A 23008-nucleotide genomic window follows, 5' to 3' on the forward strand; every position below is an offset into this window, starting at 1 on the left:
AACTAAAAAATCAGAACCGCAGATCAGTACCAAGAATAGGATTCCATTTTCTTGCAAGGGCTTCTCAAGAAGCTCTAGTCAGAGTGAATTGCTGGTGTCTGGGAAGGAGGCTGCTTTCTGTCAGGGGCCCTGCCTTTGAAGCTGCAGCGACCGACCCGAGCTTTGGGTGTGTCGGTGGCGCTCGCTGTCCCCTGCGCCCCGGGGCCGCTGCAGCCACGCGTGCTCCCCACCGGGCTGTGGGCGTGTTGTCGCAGGAAGTCCTACGGAAGCGGCCGCGCTCGCCGTCCGGCTTCCTCGCCCGCTTCCCGGTGCGCGGAGCTCCCCGCCGCGCCGCCTCCCCATCGCCCTCCCTGCGCTCTGGCTGCACGGGGACCCGCGTCCTGCCCGCCCGCCGCCCGCCCGGCCTTCCTCGCGTTCCTCCTCGTGCATCTCACGCCTCCTTGCCCTTCTCCGCGCTTCCCAACTTGGTTTCCTCTCTCCACGAACTCTTTCTCCTATCTTGGTTTCTCCTTTGCTTCCTCTTCTTCTGCTGCCTCTCTTGGATGTGACGCTCACATTTCACTTGCTTCTGCCTGCCGATCCCCAGATGGGTTTTTCAAACCCTCACTCCGCTTTAGATCTTCTGATTCACCTGTGATCAGTGTACCTGTGCAACTGACATGGAGAGACAGTCGCCAGTGGAGATAACTGAAGTTCTCGTTTTTCATGAATTGAAAAAAAAAAGAAAACTATTAGGAGCCTTTCAGTCAGTTACATACTTTCTCATACAGAGTTTTCAAGGAGCTGCTTAAACCTCTGTTGCTGATATTTTGAAGTGTGTGTACTTACACAGACCTTCTCGAGTAGACGGAGGGATTGGATCTCCTGTATTCTCAGTCAGAAAACTATGAATAAAATGAACACAAGAAAGTCATATGCACCAAATCACGATTCAGGTTATAATTTAGTAGTCTTCATAAGCACATGAAGCCGTTTCGGAGTGCCAGAGGCTTCTGTTTTATTTTTGGTGTTCTGGGAATTGAGGCCTTTATATTTTTCTTGAATTACAAATTTGGAGACAGTTGCTCTACATGGATCCCTATCAAGTTTTATCCGTCTCTACATTATCAAGTTTATTTTTAAATTAATTCTTTTTCGGGCCATGCTTTTTATATCCTTTCTGTTTCCTTTTCTGGAAGCCCCTATTATTATGGCCATATCATGAAACATCAGTACTTTTAGTAAACTTGCTCTTAACTTCCCTACTGCAAGAGATATTTAGTGAGGACTGAACTTTATTGATTCATATAATTTATATCCATTTGCTTTATTTTTGCCTTGATGGTTCCAGTATGCCTGACATGAAGAAAATAGTTGATATATAGCTGGATCTGAGGGGTCCATTTTAACTTGTAGATGATAGGATTTCTATATTGATGCCTTGGTTAATTTTAAAATTACAAAAACAAAGGAAACTTAGATCCTCCTTTTTAACTTGTAACAAATTAACTTCTAGTATTGAGTTCCATAGGGAGAGTATGTAAGTTGATATTGTAAATTGATTTCATAAGACAGTATGGAACTGGAGATGTTTGAAAAAAGAGTTGACCCTTAAATATGTGAAGTGATTTAATACAACACATCTTTTAAAAGTAATACGTCACAAAGAAAATGATAATCTTATGATAAAAATGTCAACACATACTAAACCCAATTATTAGTAGGCCCTGTTCTGCCCTCAAAATTCTTAACTGAATAATAACCCTCTGAAAACAAAGTACTGAAGCCACAGCACAAGGAGCTCTGGTTCTCATATACAAATAATAAAAACTGAGTCTACCATACATTTTTCTTATTGTTGGAACCACCCACTATTCCTGGAGTTTAAGAGGTATTTATTACTTTAGCGGTCATAAACATGCATCACAGTATATTTTAACCTTTTTGGTTTTGGTGTTTTGGTTTTTTTTTTTTTTTTTCTTTTTTTTGTCTTTTTCTATTATCTGAGGACTTTGTCCTCTTTCCAAGCTTATTTGTTCACCAGCTATGTAGAAAACAAAATAAAGACGTTTCAGCCATCTCAGTGCCTTCAGGGCCATCTGATTGTCTGGAATAGGTTTATGTCCAGCTGTGTTCGGAAGATCCATAGATGGTAGCTGTGTTTTCTTATGTGTGGAGTGGCTTTGTTGGAATAAAATCAGAATTAGAGTAAGTCTCTAACATCTCTAGTTTACAGCCTCCCCATCTATAGGCTGTGAGTAATATTACTTGGGCTCAGGTTGTGTGGGGAGAGGAAGAATCAATTTAAATAATACATGTAGGGCTTCCCTGGTGGCACAGTGGTTGAGAGTCTGCCTGCCGATGCAGGGGACACGGGTTCGTGCCCCGGTCCGGAAAGATCCCACATGCCGCAGAGCGGCTGGGTCCATGAGCCATGGCTGCTGAGCCTGCGCGTCTGGAGCCTGTGCTCCACAACGGGAGAGGCCACAACAGTGAGCCTCCACCGCAAAAAAAAAAAAAAATAATAATAATAATAATACATGTAGAATGGTTTCGGTGAATGCCGAAGGGCTGTGTGAATATTTATTATTATAATAATAATTATAATCATTGTTCTGTTTCTAATCTTTATAATTTTCATATATCATTAACTATGGGAGTACTCATTAGACTGTTCAAAAATGGTATTTCTAAGGCCTTATTTTAACTTTTAACTTAAAGAATTATAATTAGGACAGATACAGAGCGGAATTCTAGCTGTCAGGTATTATAGGGAAGTGTGGCATCAATGTATTCCAAAAGACTAACTGGCACTGTTCCCTTGGAAAAATATATGCCTCAATTCATCATTTCTTCTGTTTGGATTTCTGTTGTATAAACTTTGGTGTTTGAGGCCACTCAGAATTGTAAAAGTTCTTGAAAGAAATGTTTTGGGTTATTTTTTCACATTGTCCATCTGTGCCTTATTCTTTGGGTCATTAATGACCTATGCCATCATTTTTATTTTAAATTGCATTTGTACTGATACTTAAGTTTCATACATGACTTTTTTTTAATACATGACTTTTTTTTAACATCTTTATTGGAGTATAATTGCTTTACAATGGTGTGTTAGTTTCTGCTTCATAACAAAGTGAATCAGTTATACATATACATATGTTCCCATATCTCTTCCCTCTTGCGTCTCCCTCCCTCCCACCCTCCCTATCCCACCCCTCTAGGTGGTCACAGAGCACTGAGCTGATCTCCCTGTGCTATGTGGCTGCTTCCCATTAGCTATCTGTTTTATGTTTGGTAGTATATATATGTCCATGCCTCTCTCTCACTTCGTCACAGCTTACCCTTCCCTCTTCCCCATATCCTCAAGTCCATTCTCTAGTAGGTCTACATCTTTATTCCTGTCTTGCCCCTAGGTTCTTCATGACCATTTTTTTTTTTTTTTAGATTCCATATATACGTGTTAGCAAACGGTATTTGTTTTTCTCTTTCTGACTTACTTCACTCTGTATAACAGGCTCTAGGTCCATCCACCTCACTACAAATAACTCAATTTCATTTCTTTTTATGGCTGAGTAATATTCCATTGTATATGTACAGTGCCACATCTTCTTTATCCATTCATCTGTCAATGGACACTTAGGTTGCTTCCATGTCCTGGCTATCGTAAATAGAGCTGCAATGAACATTGTGGTACATGACTCTTTTTGAATTATGGTTTTCTCAGGGTGTATGCCCGGTAGTGGGATTGCTGGGTCATATGGTAATTCTATTTTTAGTTTTTAAGGAACCTGCATACTGTTCTCCATAGTGTATCAATTTACATTCCCACCACCAGTGCAAGAGGGTTCCCTTTTCTCCACACCCTCTCCAGCATTTATTGTTTGTAGATTTTTTGATGATGGCCATTCTGACTGGTGTGAGGTCATACCTCATTGTAGTTTTGATTTGCATTTCTCTGATGATTAGTGATGTTGAGCATCCTTTCATGTGTTAATACATGACTTTTTGAAAGCCAGAGATTTTGTCTCATACCTTACTTTTTGTATCAGTTTTATGACATTTCTTCCTATTCTCCAAAGTGAGTCTTAGAGAATTCCCCTTCAGAATTAATCACTGTCTTATTTATAAGTAGGTTGTAACTTGTTCAGAATTCATCAGACCCTTTCCTGAGGAGTAGTTTCTCACAGATAATATTTTGTGATTCTCTCTGGACATTTACGAATTTATCATTTTTTTTCCATATACGGGATATGTGCTACATGATCATATACACTTTGTGAATAAAAATGATTTTTTTACTACTGAGGTCACCCAGTTTTTCCACAGGAGAATAATAAATAGTCACATGATTTCATAGCCACTGTAGGTTGTATTCCATGGTACAGTGATTCTGAGGCATCATTTGCAACCAAATGTCCTAAGTTTTCAAGCTAAGTGTGTGTGTGTGTGTGTGTGTGTGTTTTCTCTTTTTTTTTTCCAAGAAGTAGACATGCTTTTAACATCAGCGGTAAAGATATTTATTTACAAAATACGTCTATCAAAAATAACAAAATGATTAAAATTAATAAAGTTTTTTTTTTTAAGGTTAGGAGCCCAAAGCATTTTCTTAACAGTGACACATAAGATGCCACTTATATTTTCTAGGGGAAATTACAATGAACCGTTAGAATTGTTTTTTATTTGATAGAAAAGAGATCCCTACTAGAGCACTAATCCTAAATTTTTGTTGACAAGTGCTGCTGTCAAAAATTATATTTGGAATAAAAAATTCATACGTTCTGACTAGGGGCTTGTATTGATGAGGTGACTTGAATCTCTATTTTTTTTTTTTTTTTTTTTTTTTTGCGGTATGTGGGCCTCTCACTGTTGTGGCCTCTCCCGTTGCGGAGCACAGGCTCCGGATGCGCAGGCCCAGCGGCCATGGCTCACGGGCCCAGCCGCTCCGCGGCATATGGGATCCTCCCAGACCGGGGCACGAACCCGTATCCCCTGCATCGGCAGGCGGACTCTCAACCACTTGCGCCACCAGGGAGGCCCCTGAATCTCTATTTTTGCTATGCAAGTTTTCAGATAATGGAGGAAGTTTTAGAAATCATTCAAGAATTTCCCAAATGGGACTCTCAGAGGGTCTGAATGATACTGAGTCTCTGCAAACTTCTTTATCATTTTGACACAGTTCCCTATTTATTTTGTGTTCTGCACTACATGACTCAGTAGGTTCATATCTATATTTGTGTTTGTATTTTATATTGTATTTTGATTATTATGCACATTTATAGTATTTGTTAATGTGTCTGTTTAAAAATACTCATATTCCTTAGGCTTTGGAAATTAAGGAAACTGAAAATGGGACTTTTTCCTCTCCATGTCAGTTTTTTTTCCTATACAGATCTTCAGTAACTGGAAGCCATTCTGTATTCTGGTAATATGATAACCCATTTTGAAATGCTTTTGTTGAGCTCATCGTAATTCCATGTGATTCTAATGAAAGGCATGTGAAGGTAAAGATTGAAAGAATGAACCATAGTTGGTCCCTGTAGAGACCCTGCTGCTGCTTTTGGGCCATCTTTAACCTGGCACCCACTTGTGTTTTTACTAAAACGGAGTTTTCCAAAATTTAAATGATGTCACATTTGAAAGCGATGCCAAGCAACAGTGTGGCAGTTTCTAAATTTTGTGAAGCTAAAATCCCTGGTTACAAGAAAGCATACATGTCACAGATGAGTAGTTAGTAATGACTTCAGTTTAACAGGAAAAGAGCAATTCCCATATGCTGATTCTAGTCTCAAACAAAGAATGTTATAGAAAGATTGCACAGTATTTAACAAGCTGTGAGTTAATGTGACAGTGTCAGTGGATCTAGTTCCAGAAGGATAATCACTTTACCATATTTCTTCAAAAATATTTAAGTTCTACAGCAAAATTGCTGCAAATGAATACAGACTGTTCCCCACTGCACCCCGTCCCCCAATTTAGGCAGTAATGCTGAGTTTAGTTAAGCAGATTTCTCAGGACTGCCTTATCCTAAGTACCTGGGTACATAACTCTCATTGTCAGACTCTGAACCTCAGAGGCTTGCCTCCCATGTAAGGGAGACTGGGTATAGATGAGAGTGTTACCCCTTGAACCTTAAGTAACCAAGACTTGGTTTTCAGTACATCAGTTTATCTCTTCCTGAGAGCTACACCCCATTTGGAAATAGACTATATCCCTCCACATTGACGGACACCTTAGAAGTCAGGACAGTGAAGTAAAGTTGTATTGCTTTCAACCTTTTGGAACACGTACTGCGGACAGTCTTTGATTTGATTTGTTATCAACAGTTCATTTCCAAGGCCTTTTCCAGAGACTTGGTCTCTTTTGTATTTTCATATTGGCACTGTGATTTCTGTAGAGCTATGAGCTCTAACAATGGGTGGGTTTAATTTTGAGTTGTAGGCTTGACTGTGTCCCTTTAGAGCTTAGAACTCACTCATTATTTTGCTGTTGCAAAGATTCTTAAAGGCAGGGAGAGAGAGGAGCTGGGGAATGGGGTAGAGGGTCTTTTTTCCTTCAGTGATTTAGAAAAAAAGTGCCTATTTTCTGTCAAGGAAAAAGGTAACCTTTTTCAAAATCAGAGAACATTGTTTTATCATCTCAGTCATGAAACTGTTTCTCTTTTTCCAATTAACATATGTCATTGGATATTAGGAGAGGGAGGTACGTAAAATTAACAATCTATCATGAACAATTTTTACAAAATGCCTTTTATAAAGGATGTTTTTTCTTTGAACGCAATTATAAACTTGATCATTAAATGAGATGCAAATATGATTATATTTAAATAATACTTTCCAATCTTCTTATTGCTTAAGACATCCCCTGGTAATAGACTGTGTAATTAAGGTGTTCTGATTCTATAAATATACATTCTGCTACTACTGGGTATTAACTGCTTTAAGAAGTTAAGGGTTTCTAATTTGTTAAAAGAGACAATGCTTACTTACACTGATTACCTCATGAAGTGACATAGGCGACAGACATTCTGCTGCCACTCTTTGATTTACCCTGTACTTCTAGTACACAAACTGTTTAAGAGAGATGCTGACTTAAAGCAAAAAATTCAGAGACTTTTGAAAAAAGTGAAAACAAGAGAAATATAGTCAAATTTGCTTTTTTTTCTTTTTCTACCCCAAAATGTTTGGTTGACTGCTTTTTAAAAAAATCATATAATGACTGTGAATTTACCTGTTCAAGAAATACATCTTGCCTCCCAATAGATACTGGCATCTTGATGTCAGTTTTCATTCAGAGTATGTATAGCGCCTACCCTGTGTGCTGTCCGCGCTGGGAGCCTGGAGTCTAGCAGGGAAGAGTAGAATGCAGACCAACAGTTATACCACATTGCCTTTTACAGTCTCTTGTCTTGTGCATTTAATTTTTCTTTTCATTTCCTTTAAAAAAATAACTTTGTAGAATAGACACATTACACATGTTTTACAGGAACAAAGACAATACAGGTAAACTCAAAGAGGATAAAACCTGGCTAGAACCACTCTTGATTGTGGCTTATATGCTTCTGTAATCCTTTGAGTGTGTGTGCGTAACTGTGTGTGTTTAAGTGTGTGCAGTTCTCTATCCTATTCAACCTCGAAAAAGAAGCAGTTTTGCCAGGGGTTGTTTTTGGAAGTACAAGGAGATCTCTGCCCACAACTTTTTGCAAGCTCTATTACTTCAAACCTGTAACCTGAAATTTTCTGGCTAAAAATGCAGTGTGGCTTGTGCCTAAGGGTACCTTCCTGGCCTTAATACAGATTGTCAGGTCACCTTGTTTCATGCCCTGTGCTCACTCTTCAGGTTTTCTGCTACAGTCTTAGAGGAATTGTTTTGAGTGGGCACAAAGAAGGCTGATCTCTTCCTAAAAGTGACCTGATTTTGGAGCGTTCCTACTTTAAAAACAAATTCCATCTGGATGTAGAGGAATGGGACACTTGAGTGGTGACCAGGAAGTAGTGCTGTGAAACGAAATTTTAGATAGATCTTTAGTACTTAAATCTGAGGTCTGCCAACTCTTCCTCTGTGTAGATCTGGCTTGAAATCTTTATTTCAAGGTGTGTTGTGTTGGGGTTTTCCTGGCCATTATTTTAACTACTGACTTCCATGGATCAGAATGTACTAGTTGGATCGTTACGGAGTTTCTGACCACGTTCTGAGTGAGTTCCCAGCGGGACTATGAAGATCTGGGATCATTTTGGAAGGCTTGTTTTTAAGTTACTTTGGAAAACTTCATAAAAGGCTGCAAGTCTAAGAACTGAAGAGTTAGAATCGAGTCAGGAGAAACAGGGCTAAAATAAAACACTAAATATGGGCAGGCAGTTCAGAAACAAATGGGTGTCAAGTAGCTAGGTTAGTTAGCTGATTAACTATTTTTGTCTTTTCAGTAAGCTTCAGAAGCTTATTCACTAAATTTCAGTAACTTCAGTAAGTCCACTCAACAAATATTTACTAAGTAGCACCTACTCATTTATGGGTACTGTAGTTGGTCATGAGACGATCGATATGAATGACCAAAGGAAAACACCGTCCAGGCAAGGATTTAAAGTTGGAAGCAGATACATAAAATATTAATAGTAATAACTCTCAATTTGAACTATAGAAAGATATAGTGACACATAAATGCTTAAATAATCCATATCATTAAGTCTTGCAAAGGTATGTCAGTAACCCCATCCTCTTATCTGAACTGGTAAGAAATCTCTGATGTTTTTTTAAAAATTCACCCTTCTTTTATGATCAGAGTTGAAACATAGTTGATTGTCTTTGAAATACATAACATTCTTCATTTTTCACTTTTCTTCAATGAACACTTCACACAAGGTCTAGTTCAGTTTTCCTAATCTCTTCTACTTGGAAACTTCAAGTGGGTTCCTGTTTTCTACAAGTGCTACAGCCTCATCAACTGGGATGCAAGATTCTGTCTTACTAACTTTGCAACCACATATTTTAGTAAATCAGACTCTTCCCTTAACATGTTTGTATTGGAGAGTAACCCTTTGTTTCTCTTACATCCTATTTTCTGCAGTGCTGTTTTCTCTTCCCCAGAGCTGTGCATTTCTTATTTCTTCTTCAGGATCATCTTTACTCTTATCTCCCTTAAATGTTTCCACTGCTCTTGACCACATTACATTCTTTTACTATGAGTGAAATAAATAGTGGAAATAATAATAATACTCATAAAAATAATAGCAGACATTTAGGACCTAACTGTTTGCCTCCAAAGGAATGTATTATTTGCACTGCGGATTTTGGTGCATAACTATATCTCATCCTGTATTGTTACTGAGATGCTTACTGTGAACTTTCTTTCTTTGACAGAGGGAGCTTGTTTCTTAGAAAGCAATAATTTTCTCTTAAAATTTCTTCTCTTTTTGGTAATCAGCAACATTGTTTAAAATATACTATGTGCTCAATAAATTTAGACTGTATGAGTGAATTAATTGATTAGAAATTTTAGTATGAAATGCCTTTGCCCATAAGCAGAATGTATATATGATATTCAACATTGCTGTGGTACCTTATTTTCCAGACTGATGAACCAGAATCATTTTTTAAACCATTAATATTCTGCATTCATGGCGGAGTAAACAGGAACTTTATTGAGAATTAAATGTGAATTAAATGAGAATTAAATATCAAGCTTTTGGGAAGAGATCAGTTTTCAATAGATTATACATATGCACATATCCATTAATATATTAATATATAAATGAACATAAGTTCATTCAGAATATAATAGTCCTATTTCCAGGATTATACTTAATTGCTTATGATAAGAAACTATAGGACTATTGGCACTATCTTATCATATGGTAAAAAAATTGCATTGAAGTCAGAGACAGTATTTTTAACATCAAATTATTTTTATCTCAGTAATGCTTTTTCCATAACATAATTACATAGAAGATTTATCCATATTCCAGTAGTAAACACTTTGAATGAAGAGTTTATCTAAAGTTTTGTGAACATGGATGATAAATGAATTGTGTACTCTTTTCAGAAAAATAGGAATTTCCCACAAGATTTATGCGTTAATCCTTTATTTCACAGAATTGAAAATTTTAACCAAACACCACTGGAATGGCTAACCCCGTGGAACCTCCTTCAGTTCCATTAAGAAGCCACATTCTCTCGAGGGAGAACGGCCTTTTCCACTTGCTCTTTCTCCTGCCTGACTCCCTTAGTTCTCTGCTCTCGCCTGGCCAGCTTCTGCTCTTTCAGTTTGCACTCATTTTTCCCCCCAGGACCCTCTTCTGTTATACCAAATCTGGATCAGGCACCTCTCTGTCCTGGTTTTCTTTTCTCTGGCTAGACTGGAAGCTCACGGAGGGCAGGCTTCCTGCTTGCCTCCTTCCCAGCTTCTTTTTAGCACCTAACTTGATGCCTGCAAAAACACAGGTTGAATGAATAAATGTGATGTTAATTTATTCTTGAGTATAAGTATCAGTAATCATAGCATTTAGTCATTTTTGTCATAGTTGCACAAAAAACTAAGATTTAGTGCTAAATGGGTACTGATGCCTGCAGATACACATGACCTGGGTTGCTGGGAAAAACATGCTAGTAGTCGCTTGTTTGGGTAATCATTTGCAATTTTTTCATGAGAGTGAGGTGAAGGATGCACAAGGGGATAAATTATGAGACATTATTCTAAGTATAAGTTACTGAATCAGACTAAAGTGGTTCTCTTTCAAGCAATATTCTGGGTCATCAAAAAATATTCTTGAGTAGTGCTATCTTGTAACTTGTTAGCACTATCCAAAGTATTTCCTGTATTTTTTCCGCCATTCATACTCTGAACTGTGGGCCTTACCTGCCAGAGTCCACCTCCTCTTTTACCTCATTTGGATCATATCGATGATACTTTGTGAAGGAGAATTCCATGTTTATTTTCATAAACCAGGGCAGGATATTTGGGGACCTACAGCCTGTTTTTTTTTTCCCCTCCAGAATATGGTATACACTTAGTAGGCTGCAATTTTCTGAGAGATTTCTGTCATGTCTCACTTGTAATGTAATTTGTTCTATTTCAACCTTAAAACGGGGCATTCTTAATATTATAATACGATTAAAAGGACTGTATGTCACTCTCATGATATATTAACTTTTTCATGAAGTCACTTTGATAACAGCATTTTATTTTCTGAATAGAACCCTGATTTGTAGCCTAAATAACCAAGGCATCATTTGCAGGTATGAAGATAATAATATTATCAGATCCCAGTATTGTTTTTTTCAGGTGAACTCTGCAGTAATCTTGATTTTGAAATAACTAGGTAAAACTGTCATTGTGAAATGTCAGGTCGCAAAAAGTTCAAAAGAATCATGGAAGCAGTTAATTTTAAATAATACAACATAGTGCCACTGTTTTCTAGGCATTGTGTTGCTCCTTTCTCAAACAGCTTTTCCCATCCGTACCTCAAATTGTTTCCTGTAGTCAACAGGTAAATATATAGAGCATTAATGCTTTGACGTACAGGAAGCATACAAAGCGGGGCCAGCCAACCAGTTCTTGTTCTGCTTCAACCCAAGGTTCTTAAGCTCATTTAGATGACTATATTCTCGGACTTTATGGTTCTCTTTGAGAAACTCCCTGAAATAATCTTAAATTATCATATCAAACACAAACCTGGAGCGATTTCCGTAGGATAAAATGTGATTGTATTACATGTCTGCTTGTACCTACAAAACAAATACTAAACGTCCCAGAAAATACATTTAAGAAATGCTGCGTTCGAGTTTCTCTGTTAACGTTTGTATGCTGCTTGTTCATTCCTTTTTGGAAGCCACGTGATAATAGAAGCCAAAGTCTTAAGAAAATATTAACTAGGTGGAAAGTTTAAAACTGATAGAATTTTACCTATTAACTTATCTTTTTTGCACAAGGTGAGAAACACCTATCATTGTTCAATGTGTGAGATGGAATACCTTATTACGTAGACTGAGAGCAACTACCTTAGATCAAGGTAGAATCTGCTACACTTCATTTAAACAGGGCATTTATTCAGCCGTATAAACATACTCAGGATTTCAATGTGTGGATTCTCTGAAAAAGCCACAGTGTTGTTTGATTGGCTGTTTTTCATTTATTCCAATCCAGTCTTCTCAGGTAAGCGGGTTACTTTAACCCCTTTTCAATTCCAGTTTTCCTGTTTGTTAAACTAGGGCGAATAGATTCCTCACAGGTTTCAGTGAGGACTAAATGAGAAAATTATGTGAGCCTGGAAGCAAATGGCTGGTACCTGATAGATACTCAGCAAATATTTGTTCTCTTCCACCTTTCCTTAGCCTGTCTCTGTGGTCTTATGTATGTAGTGTGTCCTAATGATACACTTAACAACTACAGATATGTGTCTTTGCTTTGCACCTTTCTGACACCCCTCCGCTACGACCAGAGTCCAAGACCAAGAGCGCTCTCCTGTTTCTTTCGATATTAGCTTTTCCTTTCCTAGGGTGTCTGTTGCTTTTTTGCTCCTGTTTTTACCTCTGACCTCTTTTTAAACCTTTCACCCATTCATATCTCTTTTGCCCAGAACTCTTTATGTTCTTCTCCCTTCATTTCTCTTTTGTTCTTTCTTCTACTACCTTGTTGCCTACTTGGCACATCTGGGCCCTTTGTGCCCTGCAACTTGGCTTGAATGGTCAATGACGACATTCCACTCCATTGGATGGCTTGATTTGCCCATAAAAAAATATCAGCTGACAGGATTCCTCTCAATATATCATGTACTCCATGGTCCCTGCAGAGCAATTGCTGTTTCACTGAAAAACCACATACACACTTTAACTTGTTATCTGAAAAATGCATAAATCATAAGTCTGTACTTCAGTGAGTTATTACAAAATAAATACACTTGTGTAACTATCTCTCATGTCAACAGACACATCACTAGTGCCCTCCAAGCCCAGTTGTTGTGCCCCCTCCTCTTCTGTTCCCTTTCCTTCCCACAGGAGTTAATCACTCTCCTGACCGCTCACGCTTTAGATTGGTTTCGCTTGTTTTGAGGCTTTGCGTGCGTTAAAGCACAGCATTCATAATGCATTAAAAGTATGCATTCTTTTATGTCTGACTTCTCAGTCAACATCCCGTTTGTGAAATTCATCCATGTTGTAGCATGTAATTTATTTTTATTGCAGTATAATATTCTATTGTATGACCACACATTCCATTGTATGTTGCAACTTTGAAACCTGTTCTGTTGATGAACACTGGAGTTGTTTTCCAGTTTTGACAGTTCAAATAATGATGTTGTGAGTATTCTTGTGAATGTGTGTGTGTGTGTGTGCACGTGCACGTGCACGCAGTTGTGTGAATGCACACATTTTTAGATTGAACTTCTGGCTTTATGTCAGTCTAGATGCTTTAAGTTGCTAGGAGTCTGATCCAGATGTTTGAGACTTTTCTGTATTCTTTTATGTTCCAGTCGGTTCCTTTAAAAGACAGACATTTATTTATTTTTATATATTATGCTATTAGTACAGAATATTTTGAATTTTGGAATGTTAGAGGATACATGGTGAAAAATTTGTAAATAAAATTTATATATATAAATGCATGTAGTTATAGTAAATATTAATATATATTGTAAATACATTAAATACCATATGATATTCACATATAGAATAGAAATAATCATGCAGATATATGAACTTGTAAAATTCATTTTACTGATTATAGTAACATTATTATAGAATTACTACTATATAGAGTGTGCTTAATTTTTAATGAACTTTCCTCTATGTAGTTCAGTTCACAAATATTTTCAGTATGTAAATTTATAGAGACATATATAGGACCCAAATCAAACCAACATAGTTGTGTGATTCACAGTTTCAAAAAACAAATTTAATAATTCTTATTTCTCACAACTTATGCATTTATTGCTCTATGACTATGGATCTAGAACTATGATATTTGATTCTTTGTTCAGCTTAAATAATGTCAAAATTAATACTTTGAGTCTCTGTATGTCTTGATTTGATTTGTTATTAATTATGTTAACGAGACAACTGTAGCAACATTCTAGTTTTTATTTTTGCGAGACTATCTAATGTCCAGAGATTCAGGCCTCCCTCGAAAAGATAAACACTAAGCCAAGATTTCTAAGTGTACTAACATCCATCTATCCAATAAGAACTTTTGTGAGTGTCTACTCTGGGTAGTAGACTAGTCTCAGTGGGGAGGGCCATGTTAGTATCATTGAACTTTTAAAAAAACTTGTATGTCCCTAGCCTCATTATGCTACTATGTTTCCCTCTAATAATCATTATCATAGTGTGTCACTGTTAACGATGAAGTGTGTTGTAGCCTCTGAGAATCGTTGATAACATATAGATATTTAAATATATAAATTCATTTTTTATCAATTTTTATTAAGTAGTCACATACATGAATGGATATATATTAATACTTTGAATTGACATTAATAATATTAATAATGGTATTTTCTGGTCTGGAGGACTTCACAGTCTAGGGAGGTAGCCTAAAGCATAAACTCATAATTACATTGTGCGTGGCAAGCACTTAAAAAGGAGATGTGCATACATTGCCACAGATGATAGTAGAAAAGACTCAACTTTTGCTCAGGGGAATTGTAAAGACTTTGTAGAAGTGAATCCATTTAGGGACTTGGATAATTTCATAACCTTAGTGATGTGCTAGGTGTTAGGAGGAAAATGCAAACATTAGGATAACCCAGTAGTCCATGAGAATACTGGGAAGATTGTATATTTGCTTGACACAAATATAGAGCCAAGCAAGTACATCAAGTACATTTGATGGTAATCTTTGTAAAATGGTGTCTGGTAGGTTTTATTCTCTTGTAAGTTTCTTAAAGTGCTATCACTTTTATATCTATGAATGCATTGCTTAACTGTAGTTCATAAAAACGTGAGGGAGTTTGTGAGAAATGCAGTGGTAAACCAATCTTGGCCCTGGACTCCTTCAGACCTAACTCTTCCATGTGCTAGGTCTGTGACCTCGGCAAGTTGATCTAACTTTTCTCAATCTTAGTTGCTTCATCTGTAAAATGTGGATAATAATATTATCTTACTTAAAGAGTTGTTGTTAAAAATGAAAATCTTGGCATAGTGTCTGGCTCACGGTAACAATAACATAGGAAATTTTTGATATTCACTAAAAATTTAGGTTATGATATACATTAACATTCACAGCTGTGAGCCTAAAAAAGTCTAGTTCTGAATTTTGACTTCTTTCAAAATTCAGTAGGATTTTGAAGGAATTATTTGTAAAACACCTGAATCTGGAATTATATAAATATATTTTTTTCCTTTACTCTGTTGTGACAGGTGTCCACAAGATTGATGGAGAAAAGAAATTACTAATTGGGGTGCAGGTGGTGAAAGTCTTTTCTAAAGGTGTGTGCGGGTATGTTGTGTGTGTGTGTTTCGATAGATTCTTAAGTTTATATTGAACTTAAATGTGAAGATGGAGTAGATTAGCTATACAACATATTTAATGAGTGAGCTAATTTCTGCCCTCACTGATTCTAGAGCCCCACTTACATGCATCATACCGCCGTTCTCTCTTGCTTGGTGAATGGTAAAGGAGGTGCTGTGGCATCCATGAGTAACCTGAATGTGTGGTCATCCTCTCAGACTTGGCCCTTACCGTGACCTCACCACTATGTCTGACTTTGCATTTAAAATTAACTTCAAATAAATTCCCTGTTTCACATTTACTTTGGCATCTAGCCAGCCTATTTCTATTTTTAAATTTATTTTTAATCTTTTGTTTTCATCTTTGGGGGTAGGGGGAAAGCAATAGCAATGAAACAAAATCCAAGAGCCCGTGAAGCAAGAGCTGAGAAGGGTGAGGTAGGGAGGCCGCCCTCTCTCTATATATCGTTGCTCTTCTGCATCACCCAGAAACACGAACTAGACTCTATTAAGCTATACCAGAAAGGATGCAGTCACAGACTCAGTCCTAAGACACATGTTTCCTGACTGTGGTCCAGACACTGGTGTTCTATTCTCTATTATAGGTACAGATGAATCTGGAAGCAGAGGCTGAGTTTGGGGGAATGGGATTTATTAATAACCAGAGAGGAGCATGTGGGCTAGATGTATTCTCTCCAGTATCTTTTTTTTTTTTTTTTTTTTTTTTTTTTTGTGGTACGCGGGCCTCTCACTGTTGTGGCATCTCCCGTTGCGGAGCACAGGCTCTGGACGCGCAGGCTCAGCGGCCATGGCTCATGGGCCCAGCCGCTCCGCGGCATGTGGGATCCTCCCGGACCGGGGCATGAACCCGTGTCCCCTGCATAGGCAGGAGGACTCTCAACCACTGCGCCACCAGGGAAGCCCCTCCAGTATCTTCAAGCAGTTGAGAACTACTGATGCTGTAAGTTCCCTCAGTGCAGTCCTGGGTCAGTCTCTGACTGCTTTCCACACACCATAGTTCCTTAAATCCCTGCCATATTTCTGTTCCTAAGTTTAATCAGATACATTTAAAATTATTATAAAAGACTGAGACAAATTTAGTACACAAGGTGGTAGTGCTTTAAATTGATTAACTGTAGTGGACAGCATTAGAAAGAATAACTGAAAAAATAGGACTTTTTAATGCAATGATATCTGTGTAAACTGTTTAGCTCAGAGATAACACTGGGCTTATATCCATACATGCTTATGCATATATGATTTGGACATTGGATATCATAGTGTGCATTGATGTTTAGCTCCTGCCTTTTTTTCCTCTGATGTTCTAGCATGACTCACCCTCTGCCATTACATGTTCTTTTAAAATACTGAATCCAAATCTTTCATGATAGTAGATCCTGATCTTTTAGAGTTGATAACCATGCTGGAAAAAAACCAAAACAAAACCCTTCAAAACTGTCAACTTCATATCAAAGCATGCTAGTTTTCTTGCCAGATTAATGATAGAATACTTATTTTGTTTAAAAACGTGACCTATGCTTTTATTTAATATTTTAAAATATTACATATGCATAAGGCAAGAAGATAGTTACTGTCCAGAGCAGCATCTCCAACTGTGCTCAGCAGAACATTAGTTTTGTTGGTAAGTGGTAGAATGTGACTTAAAGCCAAATGAGATTGGGAAATTCCAATCCAAATTGAACAGACTCCCCACTGTATAACTCCCAGGACTTTTCAGAGCTGTAGTCGCTAATGTACATTGTGGATCTATGAAGAAGGGGTATAAAGTATTATACAGTTTCCATTAAACTTATTTTGACCAAGGAACCTCCTTACATTTCTTTTTTTGAAGCTAATATCATGGAAAGAATGTAGAGAAAATTCTTGAATTTCTTGTCATCTGTGCTTAACTAGTTACCATAGTAAAATTCCAGATAGAGCCTAGCTAAATTTGGGGTGAGCATAGGCAGTGTCCAGAAATAATGGTTTATTCAAAAAAAGTTCCTACAGCTGAAGATTTCCAAGCCAGTTACCTACCCAGATTATGAAGGAATTCTGTGTGTACTTTATTTTTCCTTCATATATAAAACTTTTCTCATCCTAGGAGTCAGGAAAAAGTGGTTTAACCTATTCTATCAGAAGTTGCTTTCCAGTTTTAAAATATTTCCCATTTAAAACAGGACCAGTTTTCTTTGAAAAATTTCAGTGTACTTAACAAAAGAGAAAAATGATTCCAACCTGTGTGTGTATAATTTGTTTTTTTGCTTTTATCAGAAGGGAAAATGATGCTAAGTTGCTTACATTAAGCCTTTAGCAATAACTAGGGGGGTGTCTAAACCAAATTTCATGTCATTAGTGTGTATTCATTACACAGTGTGAAAGATATCTTTGTGCTGTTTGTTAACTTAAATGAACTTTAAAAAATACATACTACACACGGAGATCAGCTCGGTGCTTTGTGACCACCTAGAGGGGTGGGATAGGGAGGGTGGGAGGAGATATGGGAACATATGTATATGTATAACTGATTCACTTTGTTAACTAACACGCCATTGTAAAGCAATTACACTCCAATAAAGATGTTAAAAAAAAAGATTCTAAAAAAAAAAACTAAACTAAACTAAATAAAGATCCCCGGCCTCTTGGAACTTATATATAGAGCAACACTCTGAACTTCTCTTAATTTCCTTTCATTGCATGTATGCATTTGCTGATTCCTCGTGATATTTGTGCCTTACCTGGTAGGTACTCATTGGACTATTGGTCTCCGATGGGTGAGACCTTTTAAGCTGCTTCCTTTGGTACCTTAGGGATGAGCAAGTGGTACCTTAGTGGTTTGCAAGTTACTTACCAGAGTTGTAAGCAAAAACTGTTGAATATGGTGGCACAGATTTATGTTCCCCATCACTTTGGCTATTTTATATACATATATATATATATATATATACACACACACACACACACACACACACATACACACATATACATGTATACATTATTTTATGTATTATATATGACATTTGTTAAATATCATATTATGATAGATATTATATTTAACACATAGATACACATGTGTTTAAAAAATGGGTGTGTGTGAATAAAACCAGTATAAGCTCTCAATATCCTTCATGGCGATTGTTTTAATCTTGTGTCTAGTTTGGCACTCTTAAAAAAATGAGCAAAAACTTTGCCTAATACACTTAAACAATGCTGTGAAGACAGTGAGCATTCTTTTTGAATTGTCATGGAATGCATCTGTTAGATTCACCGTATTGTACATGTATGTTAATTTACCAAATGGATTGGCAGTGATTGACACAGATTTCTTATGGGAGGACACAGACAGCTGTAAGCCAGTTACATAGCTGGATTGAAGTAATAATTGAGATTTTCTTTACAATTGAATAACAGATTGGAAAACAGACAAAGCAGCATCGATATATTAAAATTAAATTACCTTTAATATACAAAGGTTTTTTTTGGCAAATGCTGGGAAGAAAGTCAAAGGCATTCCTATGGAGCACAGCACTCATTATTTTTGTTATCAGTAGAAATCTAATTTACATACAAATAAAATGTCAATTGCCATCATAATCATCAAGATAAAGAGCTGCATGTATACTTTTCCATGAGCTATTCTTTTTGAATTTAAGTGCTGTGTTTGGCTCTTTGCCCGTGGACCAGTTGAAATATTCTCAGTTTAACAAAGAAGAAAGGATAAAGTTGAGCCTGGCCCATGCACACTTGCAAAGTCAGATTGGCCTGTTTGAATCAACAGTTGTCATTGTAGATTATTTTAATTATTATTTTTTTCTTGGAGAGGAATACAAAAGGAAAAATGACTTATGTATGGGCAGTGAATGGTAACGTTTCTTAATTTGCTTAGTGAAATTGTAATCTTATTCAAATCAGCGTCTTTAATACATTTGCCTCTCACCTGTTATGAAGGGAAAAATAATGCCCTTTCTCTTTGATTTTCCATGATGTACACTTGCTCTATTTTAGTTATCCCATTTAGTGAAGTAGGCAGATGCTTCATTTTTTCAGATATATCCTACAGTTTCATTTAGACTTCTAGTATAAAATCTTTAAAGGTAACCCCCCAAAATTTTTTTGGTAATATTTTTATAAGAGTAAGTACTTAATGAAATTCTTTCTCTAAGATGTATATGGATATGTGGATACTCATTTTGGCAAATATGACATTATTACTTATTTACCAGACTATCTCCTTTTACCTAGACTAGTACATTTGAAATGAGATATTTAAAATACAGAGAGCATAGCATGATGAAATAAAAGCCTAATAAAATGTGTTTGGGCCAGGATCAAAATTCTTTGAAATCGGATATCTAAATAGTGTGCATTTTATCTCAGAAAGGCTTGGGTTAGTTCTAGTGTCCAGATGACTGTTAATGGGCTTTGTGCTCTGAAGCATATGTTAATAGAAGTGATCATTATGGATTAATTTGATGTGAATTAATAAGAGATTTATTTGATGGGAATTGTTTGAAGGTGATGACATTTAAATCTCAACAGGATTTAAGATGTCCAGAAATACCTTTAAAGATTCAGGAATAATCAATTCAGAGAGAGCAAATTAAATAGACATGGATAGCAAAGAACAGCATCTGACACTGGATTTATGAAGTTTGAAGCAGTTTACAGAAAAAGCGATCTACCATTGAAGTGTTGCCCTGGAATCTGAAGAAACAGAAAACATTTAAACTCCTTCAACAATTCTTGGGTTTGTGAATTGGATAAACAATGTTCTCTTGCATTTTATAGTTCACTTAAGCAATCTGATTTTGATCTGTATATATGGAGTAGACAGGATTCAATTTTTTTTTTCTAAACCAATGAGCAAACACATATGTTCTTTAAAAACTGAACTTTATATGTTGTTCATATGGAAGCTATCTAGTTTGCCATGAGCCCAAGATTCGACCTTCCTTTTATTTTGCTATCACTTGCTTAATTCTTTAAATTCTTTGTGGGGGACTTTTGATCAAAAGAAACAACTTGCTTTTCTTTTTTCTTTCTTTTTAATTTTTTTAAATAAAAGCTACATGAAATGTGTAATTAATAACTCAGTACTCTTGGGCTGTTGATGCAAACAAGCCTGGAAGAAACATATATTAAGGAGAAGACTATGATATCTTTTCTTTTTGTGTAAAGCTTTGATTTTAAACCCTTGAAAGATTTATTATCTGGAAAAACAATAAGGAAATGTCATCTGGTATTATATATTATGATGATAAGAGCTGCTACTTATAATAAAAACCATACTCAGCAGAATTAGAGATTGAGGTCAGATTACATAGTCTTGCTTCCCTATCTTTTTAGTCTTGTTCAGGTTTTATATATATATATATATAAAGATGTGTGTGTGTGTGTATATCGATATACACACACACACATATATATGTATATGTACATACATAGAGAGAGAGAAAGTATCAATTGAAAGTGCACCTAGTTGAAATTATTGTTTGGAAAAGTACTCAAAAGTTTCAGCTTCTTTTAGAAAGAGGAGTTCCTTATAATTTTTTCTTTACTTTTGAAAAATATCCTTCCTCTCTTAAAATGATGACAAATAATAAAATGAAGTCCTCTTGCTGGATGTCTTCAGCACATAGCTGTTGTTGGATATACATGTGTTGAATGGATGAATGAAAGTTGGAGAAAATGGAAAACAGTGATTGGTAGGTGTCAGTGGTATTTATGCTACCCTTAGCTGTTGATGGCTTAATATTTTGTAATGTTCCAAGAAAATTGGGTAAAGCTTTTCTAAGGTAACTAAAGTGCTTAAGCTATTAACCAGAACCATCATGGAGTCTTAGAGGCAGAGTGCAGGTTAGAAATAATTTATTGTAATTCTCTCATTATATGGATAAGAGAGGCTCTGAGAAGGGAACGGGCTTGCCCTTGATTACATCAGCTGGTGATCTGAATCAGGTTCAGAAACTGGATGTGTGATTTGTGTACCCTTCTACCTTCTTAGGTTTTGATTCTTTACTGTGTTTCGGGTCAAGATGCCACAAAGAACATAGAGTTTATATCTCTTACCTTCAAGGAGCTTCTCGTCTAATGGAAATAAATTCTTAACTTCATTTGCATTGGATGGTTGTGTGATCTCAGCTCTCTTTTTAAATTACTGTGATAGTTGATTCCTTTGGTGGAATAATTCATTTGATTATCTATGGCAAGGTTATTTGAGCAAGACTATTTCATAAATGTATGTGTGTGTATATATTTTTCTACATACATATTTATATACATACATATTTATATATTCATATAGATGAAATAAAACTAAATAATAGTTTAAAACATCTGGGTAATAATAGAAAACTTAGATTCCTTTTGCTCTGAAGGTGCCATTCTGGGAACATAAGTCATAGTCGTTTATAGAAAAAATTTTTTCTTGTATATTTAAGCATTTTAATCAGTGAGATGAAGTAGTTACCAGAATTATATTTTAAGCTCTAATGCTGATTGTTTCCACTGCATAAAGCTGTCTTAGTGCTACTGTAACACAGAAATAGTGCAGTACGCTATTGCTTTTTTCTAATAAACTCTTCTACCAAAAATGCAAAGAAAACTTATAGATTTAAGTTTTAGTTTAGGAGGAGATAAGAATAGAAATTGAGATTTTTGCAAATGGAATGCCTCATATCTCAGTAATAAAAATTAATACAGTTAGAGCATTTTTAGGAAGCTAAATACATTTTGAACCTGCTTAACAATCTTGGCACGTAATATGCATTCATGTGTTTGTACAGGTGGAAAATGATGTAAATGTGGGAATGCTCACTGTTACCCTCTGGTCCCCTAGCCAGCCCCCAGGTCGGTTTTTATCTCATAATTAAATAGAGGACTGAAGTTGGCACTTTTGAGCCTTGTAGTGCTCATTTAGGTTCTTCAGCTCCTCCTTGCCCAATTCACTTTTCGTTCATTTTTTGCCCTGTTGCCTAAATGGTTGTCTATAGTGGACCTTCTGTAACTGGCATTTTGAACTTTTGTGGTAGTCAGTGTGAGGGATATTGCTGTACAGTAGAATGAAAAAGTTTAAAACAGAGTTGGCAAAACTGATGAGTAAGGCTCATTGATGTGATTATATATATCTATACACACACACACACACACACACGTGTATATATGTAGTACATCTGTTCAATTATATTATGACCATTAATGCAGTATCTGCCTCAATAATTTCATTCAGATTAAAAAAAAAGATGATATAAGGATGGTTGAATGCTGGTTCAGTCATAGCTTTACAATCTTATTTATCAAGAGTGAAAATATGACTTAAAAATAGCTAAAAAGATAATACATGTTATAATATGTAATGTTTCTATAACTCTTGGTAAGGCATACTTAGATCTGATGCAAAATTCCTGATGGCATTGAAATAGTTCTTTTCTCAGCCTCATGGTATATATACACTGGTACTGTGAGTCTGGAGGAGACTAGTTATGGGTACCATTCCATGTCTTTAGCTGTGATCATGCAGATAGGCAAGTGCACTTTGTATCTTTTCCAGAAGCAGGCCCCCTCCATGATTACTAATTAAGATGTTTTATCCCCA

At 36.4% G+C, this 23008-nt stretch overlaps 1 protein-coding gene across 7 annotated transcripts in view; it reads left to right on the forward strand.

Annotated features, from left to right (window-relative positions):
* TRPS1 (transcriptional repressor GATA binding 1) overlaps nt 1-23008 on the forward strand; it is a 255543-nt gene that overhangs the window by 21327 nt on the left and 211208 nt on the right. The window contains exon 2 of one of the 7 annotated variants that reach the window (XM_082601045.1): nt 15325-15393. The exons of the other annotated variants lie outside the window; for them this stretch is intronic. The gene's annotated coding sequence lies outside the window, so the exon portion shown is untranslated. The remainder of the gene's footprint in view (nt 1-15324; nt 15394-23008) is intronic. 7 annotated transcript variants of the gene reach the window in all.

This window comes from Mesoplodon mirus (assembly GCF_964341445.2).
Source record: "Mesoplodon mirus genome assembly, chromosome: 16".
NCBI classification, from domain to species: domain Eukaryota; kingdom Metazoa; phylum Chordata; class Mammalia; order Artiodactyla; family Ziphiidae; genus Mesoplodon; species Mesoplodon mirus.